General features: G+C 37.9%; 1 long non-coding RNA gene across 1 annotated transcript in view; it reads right to left on the minus strand.

Annotated features, from left to right (window-relative positions):
* LOC134247660 (uncharacterized) overlaps nucleotides 1–13,291 on the minus strand; it is a 29,843-nt gene extending 16,552 nt beyond the window's left edge. Inside the window, exons 1-10 of the long non-coding RNA XR_009987899.1 lie at nucleotides 13,254–13,291; nucleotides 12,679–12,771; nucleotides 11,526–11,809; nucleotides 10,946–11,154; nucleotides 10,294–10,647; nucleotides 9,732–9,880; nucleotides 8,349–8,891; nucleotides 7,913–8,182; nucleotides 5,802–7,413; nucleotides 3,104–3,174 (exon numbers count right to left, since the gene is read on the minus strand). This is a non-coding gene — a long non-coding RNA (uncharacterized LOC134247660). The remainder of the gene's footprint in view (nucleotides 1–3,103; nucleotides 3,175–5,801; nucleotides 7,414–7,912; nucleotides 8,183–8,348; nucleotides 8,892–9,731; nucleotides 9,881–10,293; nucleotides 10,648–10,945; nucleotides 11,155–11,525; nucleotides 11,810–12,678; nucleotides 12,772–13,253) is intronic.
* Nucleotides 13,292–14,650: the final 1,359 nt, after the last annotated feature.

Raw genomic sequence — 14,650 nt, forward strand, 5'->3', positions numbered from 1 at the left:
ACGATACTCTATCATTCTGAAACTATAAAATATACAATACTGCATGAAAACCCACGCAAATCTCTATGATCCAAGACAAAGTTCATAAATAAAGTACACAATTACACTATATGTCTTGAAATTCCCTAATGCCAACCCCAAATAAATCACAGAACCTAAAAATGAAATTTCCTAACCCCATTCACCCTTCCCCCTAAAAAAAATCATAGAAATTATAAGGAATACAAAAGTACATGAAATTCTAAATACATCCAATAATCCCAGATCTACGATAAAAACTAACAAGTTTACCATAATTAACTCTTTACAACTTACTAAACTGTTATGAAACATATACACTTAACGTTCACGTCATAGAAATATGACCTTACCATTTCCCTGCAAGCACTTTATAGCATAGTAAATGTTTCTCTAAAATTTAGCATAAATAATATTAGGACGTAATATTTTAATAGGAAAATAACTTTTTTTTTATTTAATTAGATTTAAGTAAGTATAAAATAAAAGGCATTTAATTGAAGATTCAATGAACTTTTTAAAGTGCGTGAAAATGCGTGATTGCGGGGAAACAGTATATGCATGATTTTGCATTAGAAATAGGAAATAGCATATGCGTTAAAATGCGTGACTGCGGGGAAGGGGGTTAATGAAACCCCCTAACCCAATTAACAAAAGCTATTAAGTTAATACCTTATACTTATCATATTATATATGGTAATTCCCATATCCTCAATTCCCCCCACCCCAACCCATCCCCTAAATACCATAGAAACAATAGAGTAAACATTACTACACAGAGTTTCTATAACCAAATGCATCAAAGAAACGATAAAATTTACAATTTTCTATGCATAAATTCCCTTAATCCCTTGATAACCCCAATGGCCATATGTGTATTATAGTAACACAAAATTGCAATTTACACAAACAACCCAAGACCAGATAATTAAATATATATATATATATATATATCATATAAACTATTAAGTATACAATAGTATAATATTCCCAATGCCCCAATAATCCCAGATAGTTAAAAATACGGTAAAGTATACAATACTATGATGTTGCCATCCCCCTAATAACCCAGATATATAATAGAAACTGTAAAGTATACAATACTAGGATATTGCCATAGCCCATATAACCCAGATATATAATAGAAACTGTAAAGTATACAATACTAGGATATTGCCATAGCCCTTATAACCCAATTTAGTTATATAATAGAAACTGTAAAGTATACAATATTGAAAAAGTTCTGAAAACCAATATCTGCAATATTCAAGTCTAAGGTTTCTTCAAAGAGTATTCTGGTGGTTAAAATGCTCTGCTCTAGGCTAAATGGTAATCCTTGGAAGAACACGGAAAGTTAAAATATCTCATGTCAGTTTTTCTCACATGGAAAGCAAAAATATCTCCCAAGTTTATCTCACATGGAAAGCGAAAATATCTCCCAAGTCTATCTCACATGGAAAGCGAAAATATCTCCCAAGTCTATCTCACATGAAAAGCGAAAATATCTCCTGAGTCTATCTCAAATGAAAAGTGAAAATATCTCCTGAGTCTATCTCAAGACCAATAGACAATCCTTGGAAGAACACGGAAAGCTAAAATATCTCCAAACTCTTCTCCAGGCTCCATCAGAATTCTTGGAAAGACACCTTTAGGAAAAATGTCTCAGAACTCCATCCCAACAGCTCCAGTTTGAGAAATACAAGGCAAGGCTTCAGTTGTCCAACACTACAGAAACACAATGAATACATTATTTACCATGATATATTTAAAGAACAAAGCATTTCCGGTACCTTATTTATGATGATATTGATAGAAACATTCTCATTTTGCCAATTTTTAGACTGAAGAAATTCAATTACTTTATTTTTTTTACTTTATTATTTATTATAAATACAAGTATTAAGGTCTCACATGCAATTAATTTTTAGCGATATTCAATTTTAGCGACTTCAGCATCCTCGCTAATAATGCCAAAATTAATTTACAAAAAATTCTACTTAATATACCATCATTTATGAAAAAGAAAATAAAGATTAATTCTTTAAAAAAATCTAGACCAGGGGCGCAACCGAATAGCAGTTTTACTAAACGATACTCGCATCGTTCGACGGTTAACCGATTAGCCGGGTACTCGTTGCCAACACTAGTTTTAAGGTCTCAAGATGCATCAACTTACAAGATTTGATGATTTCTAAATTAATGTGATTAAATATTTTAAAAAGGATTAGTCATAAAGTTCAAAAAGTAGGTCAAGGTGACCTACTTTTAAGTTAACATTGTTCAAGGACCCAAGATGCATCAACTGACAAAGTTTGATGATCATAGGCCTTAAAGTGTCCAAAATATGCCTTCAATTCAATTTGAAAACAGATGCCTGCAAAATTTAAAAAGTAGGTCAGTGACTTAATTTTTTTTATACATATGTATTAAGGTCCTAAGATGCATCAACTTACAAGATTTGATGATTCTAAACCTCTCAGTGTCTGAAATAATGGGATTAAATTTTTTCAAAAGGGATTAGTCATAAAGCATAAAGTTCAAAAAGTAGGTCACCGTGACCTACTTTTGTTCTTACATGATGTGAAGTCCTAAATTGCATCAACTTACAAGTTTTGATGATCCTAGTCCTTATAGTAAGTAAAATATAAACATTTATTAATTGTAAATTTGGGTCAACTTTGAAGTGACCTTGAGACCACGCCCTTTGCCCCCGGCTAATTCCCTGTGCAATTTTCAATCTTCGACATATCCTGATCCTTGTATGTAAGTTTGGTGAAAATCTGCCTGGAGGTTCTAGAGAAGAAGATTTTTAGCAACTAATACTTTTGGGTTTTTTTCATGATTATCTCCCCTTATTTAAGGGTCCCAACCCTTATTTTGCTATAAATGGTAGCCGGCCTTGGGCCTAGTATACCCTGTGACAAATTTGAGACTGATTGGCTAAGGGGTTCTTGAATTATGGCCCATATTCTAAAAGGTTTAGGCAGTGACACCGCACAAATGCCCATAGCATTAGCTCTTTGAGCCTGTGGCTCAGAAGAGCTAATAATTGACAAAATACATGTACATACATGTATATACCTACCCCAAAATACACGTGGGTTTCACATGTTGACAAACGCCTATACACCATCCAGGAAGCTGCATCATGTGCACCTAAAAATATTAGTTCCCTTTAATTCAGTGGGATAATTCTGCTAAATTTAAAGAGGATATTTATTTGTAGCAGTTGAGTATGGAATTTATTTCTTAGTTGGGCAGGATTTTTTTATATGCAAAGCACGAGTGAAAATAGATAAACATAGGTAATCAGAGATTATACAGAGCTCACCTCAACGAATGTTGTCTTTAAGTACCGGTAAGGCAAAGTCAAAACAATTATCCAACAAAAAGTGTACATCCAAAAATGCAAAATTTATGCAATTTTGATTTGATATTTTAGAATAGATCTATATAAAAACTTAAAACTAGTTCTTCTTCATGAAAATGTAATTAAAATCCAGCATCTGAACAAGGTTGAGAGTTTTCATCCCTTGATGCATCATTTGTACAAGTTTGGTTTATATAAGCCTAATAGTTTCTTGGTAATAGACCTCTACCCATAACCATGCATACCTTTTAAGAGGTTGATGATCTGGAAAATGTATGTCGAATTCAGAATATGAAGCAAGTCCATTAGTGTGCACCCTAAGATGTATCATCCATGCAAGTTTGCTCAACATAGAGCTCAAAGTTACATGGAAATAAAACTTGTATAAAAAGCTAATCACTTATCCAGAAAATGTAGGTCAGATTCAGTATCTGAAGCCAACCTGGTAGAAGGCACCCTTAGATGTACCATCCATGCAAGTTCCGTCATTATGAGGCTCTAAGATACTTGGAAATGACACCTGCACCAAAAACTTAAACCTGTTCACTCAAGCGGAAAATGTAGGTCAGATTCAGCATCCGAAGCAAGTCTGTAAGTATGCATCCCTAGATGCATCATCTATGCAAGTTTGGTCACTATAGTGCTCATAGTTACTTGGAAATGAGACCTGCACCAAAAACATAAACCTGTTCACTCAAGCGGAAAATGTCGGTCAAATTTAGCATCCGAAGCAAGCCTGGTAGACTAGTGTGCATTCTATGATGTACCACCCATGCAAGTTTGGTCAACACAGGGCTTATAGTTACTCGAAAATGAGACCTACACCAACAAGAGGCCCATGAGCCATATCACTCATCTGAGCACTAAGGCTAGGAAAAAGTAGAAATTGGTTTATTATTGTAAAGTTTAATTCCAAAAGTAGTCCCATGAACAATCATAGATTTGCTATTCTTTAGAAAATGATTTTTAAAGAATTTTCCTATATATTTCTTTGTAAAACTTTGGTTGGCCATTTTGCCCCTACCCCCAGGGGTTATGATTTGAACAAACTTGAATCTACACTACCTGAGCATGCTTCCATACAAATATGATGAATTATGGCTTTGTCATTCTTGAGAAGAAGATTTTTAAAGAATTTTCCTATATATTTCTATGAAAAACTTTGGAAGGCCATTTGGCCTCGCCCTACCCCTGGGGGTCACGATTTGAACATACTTGAATCTACACTACATGTACCTGAGCATGCTTTCATACAAATATGATGAATTATGGCTTTGCCATCCTTGAGAAGAAGATTTTTAAAGAATTTTTTTTATATATTTCTATGTAAAACTTTGGTCGGCCATTTTGGCCCCGCCCTACCCACGGGGGTCATGATATGAATATACTTGAATCTACACTACCTGAGCATGCTTCCAAATAAATATGATGAGTTCATAGCTTTGTCATTCTTGAGAAGAAGATTTCTAAAGAATTTTCCTATATATTTCTATGTAAAACTTTGGTCGGCCATTTTGGCCCCGCCCTACCCCCGGGGGTCATGATTTGTACAAACTTAAATCTACACTACCTGAGGATGTTTCCCCATAAGTTTCTTCTTTCCTGGCACAGTGGTTCTTGAGAAGAAGATTTTTAAAATATTCCACCAAATTTTCATTAATTCCCAATTATCTTTCCTTGAATGAGGGTGTGGCCTTTCATTTGAACAAATTTGAATCCCCTTTACCCAGGAATGCTTTATGGCAAGTTTGGTTGAAATTGGCCCAGTGGTTCTTGAGAAGAAGTCAAAAATGTGAAAAGATTACAGACAGACAGACGGACATCAGACAAAATGTGATTAGGAAAGCTCACTTGAGCCTTCGGCTCAGGTGAGCTTAAAACTGCATCAAAAATGTTAACCTGCTCCAAAAACATTAACCTGGTCATTGCAGCATCTGAAAGTTTGACTGGTACAATGAAACACACTAGAAACGTCTTCCATGCATGTCTAATCAATATAGGACATAGAAGTACTTTAAAAGAAAACTGCCCCAAACAAGAGGCCCATGGGCCACATCGCTTACCTGAGTAACTTGGGTGATGCAGTTCTTTACCAGATTTCCCCTCTTGCTATACCTATCGTGCCCCTACCCCTCCCCTAACAAGATTTAAATACTTTAGAATCTGCCCGCATTGTTGTACCTAACAACTGCACATAAATGACCAATGTTAGAAAACTATGGTGATCATAAATCCAATCTCAAAACAAAACATATTTTGTCAATACCTAGTGCAAAGAGCAATGTGAATAAGGATGCAAGCACTTTTATCCCTAAGTTAAAATTTCCATTTTTTCAAAACAATCATCCTTTTTCAATAAAATTTGTGCTCTTACAAGACCATGAATATTGTCAAGTATTTTAACAAATCTTACTTAACCAAAGAACTGTAGAAGCCCTTTCTCTATGTAGGACAATGGGGCCGGGTCTGAAGATGTAGCGACCTTTGTTGTCCGAGTTATTGCTGGGAATCAGTAAACGCACCAGGGGGCCACTGATTTCTTTGGCAGCTTGCCATAACCAGAAGTCTCTGTCGAGACTGTAGCTCTACTGGTTTATACTTAAAACAAAGGAAGAGAAAAGTAGCAGTTGGGACTTGAGACTTTAAATCAGCAATAAATAGAAAAATGATCCTTGCCACTCATCAAAATAAAAACCAATGCACAGAATTATGTATCTTAGTATAGTCTACTTGTGTGCCAAGTTATACTGAAATCAGACCAAAACTGCAGGAGGAGTAGCATTTTGAAAGAATTTCACAGAAATTTCTATTTTTAGTAACCATGGCAACATTGTTCATTGAAATCAAAAACCGATGCACAGAATTATGTATCTTAGTGTAGTCTACTTGTATGCCAAGTTATATCAAAATCAGACCAAAACTGTAGGAGGAGTAGCATTTTGAAAGAATTTCACAGAAATTTCTATTTTTAGTAACCACGGCAACACCGTTTATCGAAATCAAAAACCGATGCACAGAATTATGTATCTTAGTGTAGTCTACTTGTGTGCCAAGTTATACTGAAATCGGACCAAATCTGTAGGAGGAGTAGCATTTTGAAAGAATTTCACAGAAATTTCTATTTTTAGTAACCAAGGCAACACCGTTCATTGAAATCAAAAACCGATGCACAGAATTATGTATCTTAGTGTAGTCTACTTGTGTGCCAAGTTATAATGAAATTGGACCAAAACTGTAGGAGGAGTAGCATTTTGAAAGAATTTCACAGAAATTTCTATTTTTAGTAACCACGGCAACAACGTTTATCGAAATCAAAAACCGATGCACAGAATTATGTATCTTAGTGTAGTCTACTTGTGTGCCAAGTTATACTGAAATCGGACCAAATCTGTAGGAGGAGTAGCATTTTGAAAGAATTTCAAAGAAATTTCTATTTTTAGTAACCACGGCAACCCCGTTCATCGAAATCAAAAACCGATGCACAGAATTATGTATTTTAGTGTAGTCTACTTGTGTGCCAAGTAATATTGTAATTGGACCAAAACTGTAGGAGGAGTACCATTTTGAAAGAATTTCAAAGAAATTTCTATTTTTTGTAACCACGGCAACACCGTTCATCGAAATCAAAAACCGATGCAAAGAATTATGTATCTTAGTGTAGTCTACTTTTGTGCCAAGTTATATTGAAATCAGACCAAAACTGTAGGAGGAGTAGCATTTTGAAAGAATTTCACAGAAATTTCTATTTTTAGTAACCACGGCGACACCGTTCATCGAAATCAAAAACCGATGCACAAAATTATGTATCTTAGTGTAGTTTACTTGTGTGCCAAGTTATATTGAAATCGGACCAAAACTGTAGGAGGAGTAGCATTTTGAAAAATTGTTTACAGACAGACAGACAGACGGACAGACAGACAGACGGACGGACGACGGACTCATTACTATCGCATAAGCTCTTCTGGTCTCTGACCAGTAGAGCTAAAAACTGTCGGAAGGAGCCACCTTAAGTCAGAAGGAGCCACCTTAAAAAGAAAACAATGGCCATATAAATTTGCATGTCCAGACATATTTACTAGAATGTAAATAAATTTTAAAGGATTGTGAGTGCAGCTTTTCTTATCTGCAAGAAATCATACTCTAGGTCCAAATTCCTATCATCAATTCATCATAGAGTTCTATAATGTATGACCAGGGTCTAAAATATAATTCTTCCATCCAATTTGCAACTACAAGTAAATATTTCATCATTTTGCTAATAATACCAGTTGTCTTAATTTCTGTCAGAATACTGTATACAGGGTTATTTTTGCCCCGCTTTATTTTCGCCCTTTCACACTTGCAAATAATTTTGCCCTGTTCAAAATTCGCCCAGTCAGTTTTGTTAAAGAAATTATATGATATTCTTTGAATTCACCCCTTTTAAATTCACCCAATCAAGGAAAGGGCTAAAGGGGCGAAAATAAAACTGTGGCGAAAATTTTCCTGCATACAGTACTACATATATTTTTGATGTTGACATACTAGTTCCATGGACCTCCTCCCCCGTTAGGTGGACATTGAAGGTGTAGGTCGGGTCTCCTCCACTGGCCAGTCTCACACAGAACTGACTAGACGGAACGGTCAGCAGCTGTCTGTAGGCCTGACACAACCAGGTCGCCGGGCAGTCTCACACAGAACTGACGAGACGGAACAGTCAGCAGCTGTCTGTAGGCTGGACACAACCAGGTCGCCGGGCAGTCTCACACAGAACTGACGAGACGACTCCCATGCTTCTCCTTGAATCCCAAGCACCTGTAAAAACACACACTCACTTAGGTTTGCTGAAGAGGAAAACATTTTTCAACTTTTGATTTAACTTCAAGAGAGAATTGAATCCATAATTCTGAAAATGCATACTTTTCCTTCAATTGTAACCTGAAATCAACAAAACTATTAACACAAGCTTTAAAATAGCTACCTGAGGATTTTGGATACAGTGACAGCTCTGTGTAACCACAGTATATCCTCCATTTTGACATTTGTTCCACTAGGATCCCCCTTTCCAGGATCACTCCCAGCAGTGGCCAAGGAAGTCCCAGAGGTGGAGGGGGAAGCAGAGGCCGCTGAGGCAGAGGAAGAAGACGGAGTCACATCCGAAGAAGTCGCTGGGCTCAGAGACATGGAGGAGTCGCTCTCACTTGTACGCTGAGCAGGGGTGGATGTCTTAGGCACGGCTCCTCCTCTCTCTTTATGTCTTTTTGCTTCGAGTTTCTTCCTCTTGGCAGAAGATGTGGGACTGCTGAGGGGATGTAGAGAAGAAGAGGATGCAGTCTCCAGAGTTGAGGATGAGGAGGAGGACTGAGCTCTGAGACTGGGAGGAGGTTTGAATCAATCCTCATATTGCAACTCATCACTGCCAGATTAACCTCCATCAGAGCGTGGAAATATGTGGAGAATCTACCTTTGTCTGATACACCAATAACAATTCCTGTTCCACTCACTAAAGTACCATACTGCCATCCTAGAAAAGTAAACAAATCGTCTTTCCTATGTGATATGAATAGTCCTCATATGTATCTACATATCAAAAAAGTTTCAGATTTTTTACAAACATCCATGACAATATAAAATATACAGTATAATCAAAAATTTTCATATGTACACAATTATGATACATAAAAGTCAGCCATTTTGGCCCCACCCTAGCCCCGGGGGTCATGATTTGAACAAACCTAAATCTACACTACCTGAGGATGATTTCACATGAGTTTCATCTTTCCTGGCCCCAGTGGTTCTTGAGAAGAAGATTTTTAAAGATTTTTCCTATATATTCCAATGTAAAACATTGATCGGCCATTTTGTCCCCACCCTAGCCCCGGGGGTCATGATTTGAACAAACTTGCATCTACACTACCTGAGGATGATTCCACATGAGTTTCATCTTTCCTGGCCTAGTGGTTCTTGAGAAGAAGATTTTTTTATAAATGCCTTTAATTTTTCTCTAATTCATAATTATCTCTGCTTGGAAAAGGGTGTGGCCGTTCATTTGAACAAACTTGAATCCCCTTTACCCAAGGATACTTTGTGGCAAGTTTGGTTGAAATTGGCCAGGTGGTTCTTGAGAAGAAGATGATAATATAAAACGGTCAAATTTAATTTCACTGATTCTATCACTTATACTGATATTGTCTTCTTGATTCTGTGAAAATTTCATTAATTCTTAAATATTAGAAATATGAGAAGAATCCTACCTTAAAGAAATGCCAAAATTCCAAAAAGGTAACAAGTGCGGTTTCAAACCCCAAAATGTGCCTCACAAATCACAATAAGGGGGTGGAAAGTAAGCAAAAGGAAAATTTACCTGCACCGTACAGGAGACTGTCTGAGGACATGCATCAGATGGTGACGGTGACTCCCTCAGCTGCTGAAAGGCAGGAAATGAGGGTGCGACCCAAGTGCCACCACCTCCTCAGGCCAAGGAAGCCAAACAATGAAAGTGTTCAGGAGGGCCTAAATGAGAGCGAATCAGAACAGTAAGTCAAATTTCAAAAAAATTAATCACAATTATCACTTTTTCTCAAAATATTCTTTAAAATTAAGCATTATATATCTAAATATTACCTAAATACTAAAAAAAAGTCTAAATAAGGGTAGGGTACAGGTTACACATAATTACATGTAAATACATGTAAATACATGTAAATACATGTAAATACATGAAGGGTTAAATTTGATACATGCAGTTAAAAGCCTTATCAGTATTTCACAAAAATTTAAAAGTAATAATTGCAAGAGAAAAAAATTACACAATGTTAAATTTCTCTATGTCTTGTTAGATAGTCTAAGGGAAGTAACTCTAAAATCTATTCACATGCTCTGCACAATGCCAACTGTTTAAAGTAAATGAAACATTGAATATTTACCTAGGCTGGCTAACCAAAATTCCCATAGACTCCTACATCTAAGAAAAACAGCCGAGATGTGGAATGAGGTCATGCGAGTCCACCAGCATGAGGAACCAGGCTGTGATGGACCGGTACCTGGCTACCGAAGAGAGGCGAGGCCTGGGAAGCTGATTGGGCCTCTACTGCACCAAGTGCGGCTACACGTCGAGGCGGTACAATCTGTATGAGGAGGTAGAGTCCAAATCCCAAGGTAGAAAAGCTGCAACTGTTAATCACGGGCTTCAGGTGGGCCTAAGTCAAACCCCCATAGGCAATGACGGGATGAGGAAAATTCTTCTTTCTACTAACACTCCCCCTCCTTCTCGTAGGTCCCTACAAAAAACATCAAATAAAATTATGCCCATAATAGAGACCCTAAATGAAGCTGACATGAGTAACTGGTGTCTCCAGCTGGTGGATGTCAACACTCTAAGGGGAAGTGGCTCCCCACATGCCATCCCTGTACAGTGTGATGGCATGTACAATAACCCCCTGTACTCGGGGATGGGTGAGACACCCTTCCAGCTGGTGACACAGACTGTGTACTCATTTGCTGAAAATGTCACATCAAAACACCAAATTGTTAAAATGGTTACAAATAATAAAATCTGTTCAAAACATGGCCACTTACTGGAGGAGGGTACTGCTAACCACCAATGTAGTCCTGGGGTGTGTGGGGCAAACCTACCCATGCAGCATACCATAGGGGATGAGTTGACATGAGCTCGGGAGGGAATGGCGGAACTCCTCTGCAAAGATGACCTCGAGGTAAGGGAGGTAACCACTGACCCGGACAGCTCGGCTGGTCGAGCTGCAGATTCCCTCTACAAGGACGGTTTGCTACAAGATAAACCAGTACATTATATTGACACTCGTCACTTGTCTGAAAATATCAGAAAGTCAATTAAAAAAGATCAAAAACTCTTAGAGGTCATCCCAAAAAGAACCAAGGCAGAAAAAACCAAACTTTTGTACAACTTTGCCCTTGATGCTGTTGACAGATGCATGGCAGAGATAAACCAAGCCCAAGCAGCATATGCCGGAGATACAGATGAAATGAAAGACAAAATATCTTATTCCAAACATGCAACAGTGAGGTGTTACATGGAGGATCATGCATCATGCAGAGAGCACTCTCTAGTGTGCAAAGGCAGAGTTAGTAACAATTGGGTTAGGAAGAGTTTCTTATTCAGGTCATGATTTCACAATACCGTCTTTTGTCAAGAACGAGGCAAGGCTCCATGCCTACATCTCAAAGAGGTTGTCTCCAGCTGTACTGGACAGGACGATCAAAAACAGCAACTCACAAAAGGTCGAAAGCTTCAACAGAACTCTGCGACGATCCCTGCCTCATAATGTTACTTTAACGAAAAACTTTGCTGGTCGGGTGCACAGTGCTGCTCACTCTTCTAATCACGGTCCGGGCAGCTCCATCAGAGGTCTCTGTGCAGGTGTTGGTGCACCCATTCCCACTGGTGGCCAGGTTGACCATACCCTAGATAAGATACAAAAAGATTATGAGTTAAGTAAATCAAATCAGAAATCACAGTCCTACAAAACAAAAAGGGTTATTAAATGCAAAAAACTGTACAAACTGTATGAAAAACACCAGGAAGAAGTCAAATATAAAAAAAATATGATGCTAGTGGAATCCCGAACCCGAGCTCAGAAAAAAAAGTACCCTGAACACAACTATTCTAAATTGAGTGATTAATATTTTTATATTTATCAAATATTTCTATTAATAAAAAAAAATTACTTTAAAAAATGCACTTGGGGTAGTGGGCCTCAGTACAAAAACCCTGGCCTACGCAGTGAATCCTCTCCTGATTGATGGCATGCTGCTCCCCTGTCAGGTGCATCAGGTTGATACACAACTTCTTATGGCAGAGATGGCTGACCTCCAGTCCCCTACCTGGAAACTGAGACTTGGTCTGACGCATCTCTACCATAAGAGCAACCCGATGCACCAGCTCTACCTTCCTACCCTCCTCTGGCCATGTGACCCTCATGACCCCATACCCCTTACTATTGGTCCCCCCTCTCCACAGTATACAATCCCCCTCCCCTCCCCTCCCCCCACCCTCTCACTCTTTTTTGCTAAATTCAATTTCAGCTTCTCAAAAATGTCTCCCATCTTTAAATCATTCGTTATAAACAACATTTACTTATTTTGTCTTTAAAGTCACGTGACATTTCAAAAATGGGGTCTCTATAGGGAAAAGAGTTCCAATTATTTTCCCATAGAACTCTATACAAATCTCTTGTCCTCCCAGTGCTGTACTATTTCCCTTTCCAACAAGTTCCTGGTATCATTTGAAACTACATTCTAAGCAATTTTTAAAAACACTGAAAAATACATACCATGCCGTGGCGTTTATAGGTCAAATTTGCAGTTATTTTCAACTTCCAGTAGTCAAGACTTTGTATTATAGACAAGCGTCTGGTTGATCGAGACTACAAATAATGACGAAAAAGTAGTAGCATATAATGAAAAGTAGTATATTGAAAAGTAGTATAAAGAAAAGTAGTATAATAAAAAGTAGTATAATGAAAAGTAGTATAAAGAAATTTGAGTAGTATAATGAAAAGTAGTATAGTGAAAAGTAGTATAAAGAAAAGTAGTATAATGACAAAATACAATTATATAATGACAGAATACACTCATATAATGACAAAGTACCATCATAAAATGACAAAATACCATATCATATAATGATAAAATACCATCATATAATGACAAAGCACCATCATACAATGATAAAATACCATCATATAATGATAAAATACCAGCATATAATGACAAAGTACCAGCATATATGATAAAATACATGTACCATCATATAATGACAAAGTAACAGCATATAATGAAAGTTCTCCACATAAGGCAGTTACGGCTTTCCATACTATTTTGCTTTAAAATGAAAATATTTACATACCTGAATTCAGCCAATCAGGTAAAGCCTACCCATTTATTATTCTGCTTCATCTTGTTCAACCAGGAAATGATGTAAAAATCTGGGTCTTTAAATTGGTACTCTTTTTCCTTAACTATAAATATCCTCATCTTTAAACAATATCTTTGTAAGAGAACACATCTGATTGGCTAAGCACTGAACCAATGAGGGTGAAGTTGTTAAATTTGTTGCCATGACAGTGCCATGGGTTAAAGGTGGACATAAAAGTTCATTGGACAATAATTGAAGGTTTTCAATGTCTAACTGTTGGAGGGCAGCACTGGCAGCCATTCCTGAGCCGAGACTGGCAGAACAGGAGACAATCTCGATATAGCTGGAGAGTTACAGTGGTCGATCAGTTTTAACAGAGCTGTCCTTCAGAACATCTTGGCCAGCAATGACTCACTACTCAACAGCTCTCTGTAAAATAATCAAACAATTACATTCAGAGTCAACAACAACACATTGCACTGGGCTTTTCACTTAATAAGACTTCACAACAAAATTCAAGATTTTCAGTGCATAAGTTACACAAAAGAAAGCATCTGATTTTATTTGTTCTATTGTGATATCCCTTTTCCGTTTTCTGACCTGTGTATGAAGACATTAGAAGTGTCCAGTATCTGTCCCCCGGTGATGCTGGACTTTCTCAGTCCCTGTGGGGGACTCTCTAACATCCCCCGGTGATGCTGGACTTTCTCAGTCCCTGTGAGGGGCTCTCTAACATCCCCCAGTGATGCTGGACTTTCTCAGTCCCCGTGAGGGCCTCTCTAACATCCACCGGTGATGCTGGACTTTCTCAGTCCCTGTGAGGGGCTCTCTAACATCCCCCAGTGATGCTGGACTTTCTCAGTCCCCGTGAGGGCCTCTCTAACATCCACCGGTGATGCTGGACTTTCTCAGTCCCTGTGGGGGCCTCTCTAACATCCCCCGGTGATGCTGGACTTTCTCAGTCCCCGTGAGGGCCTCTCTAACATCCCCCGGTGATGCTAGACTATCTCAGTCCCCCGTGATGCTGGACTTTCTCAGTCCCTGTGGGGGCCTCTCTAACATCTCCTGGTGATGCTGGACTTTCTCAGTCCCTGAGGGACTCTCTAACATCAGGGTACCAGAACTTGACCAGGACACCCTCACTTCTCAGGTACACCTCAACTTGTACTATCTCATTAGACTGAAATGGAATGAATGAGGCATTTTGAAATACAGCAAAACTTGTTATTACGAAATCACTGGGACCTATATATTTACTTCGCTATATTAGTAATTCGTTATAACCGTACAAGAAATCGATCAATTTTACATTTGTGGGGATCCAAGATGATTTAGGTATATCCGTAAATTCGCAATATCCGTGTTTGTACTAAACGAGTTTTGCTGTA

The sequence above is a fragment of the Saccostrea cucullata genome, unplaced genomic scaffold, assembly GCF_032062105.1.
Source record: "Saccostrea cucullata isolate Sc308-1 unplaced genomic scaffold, CSIRO_AGI_Scuc_v1 ctg5716, whole genome shotgun sequence".
Classification (NCBI taxonomy): domain Eukaryota; kingdom Metazoa; phylum Mollusca; class Bivalvia; order Ostreida; family Ostreidae; genus Saccostrea; species Saccostrea cuccullata.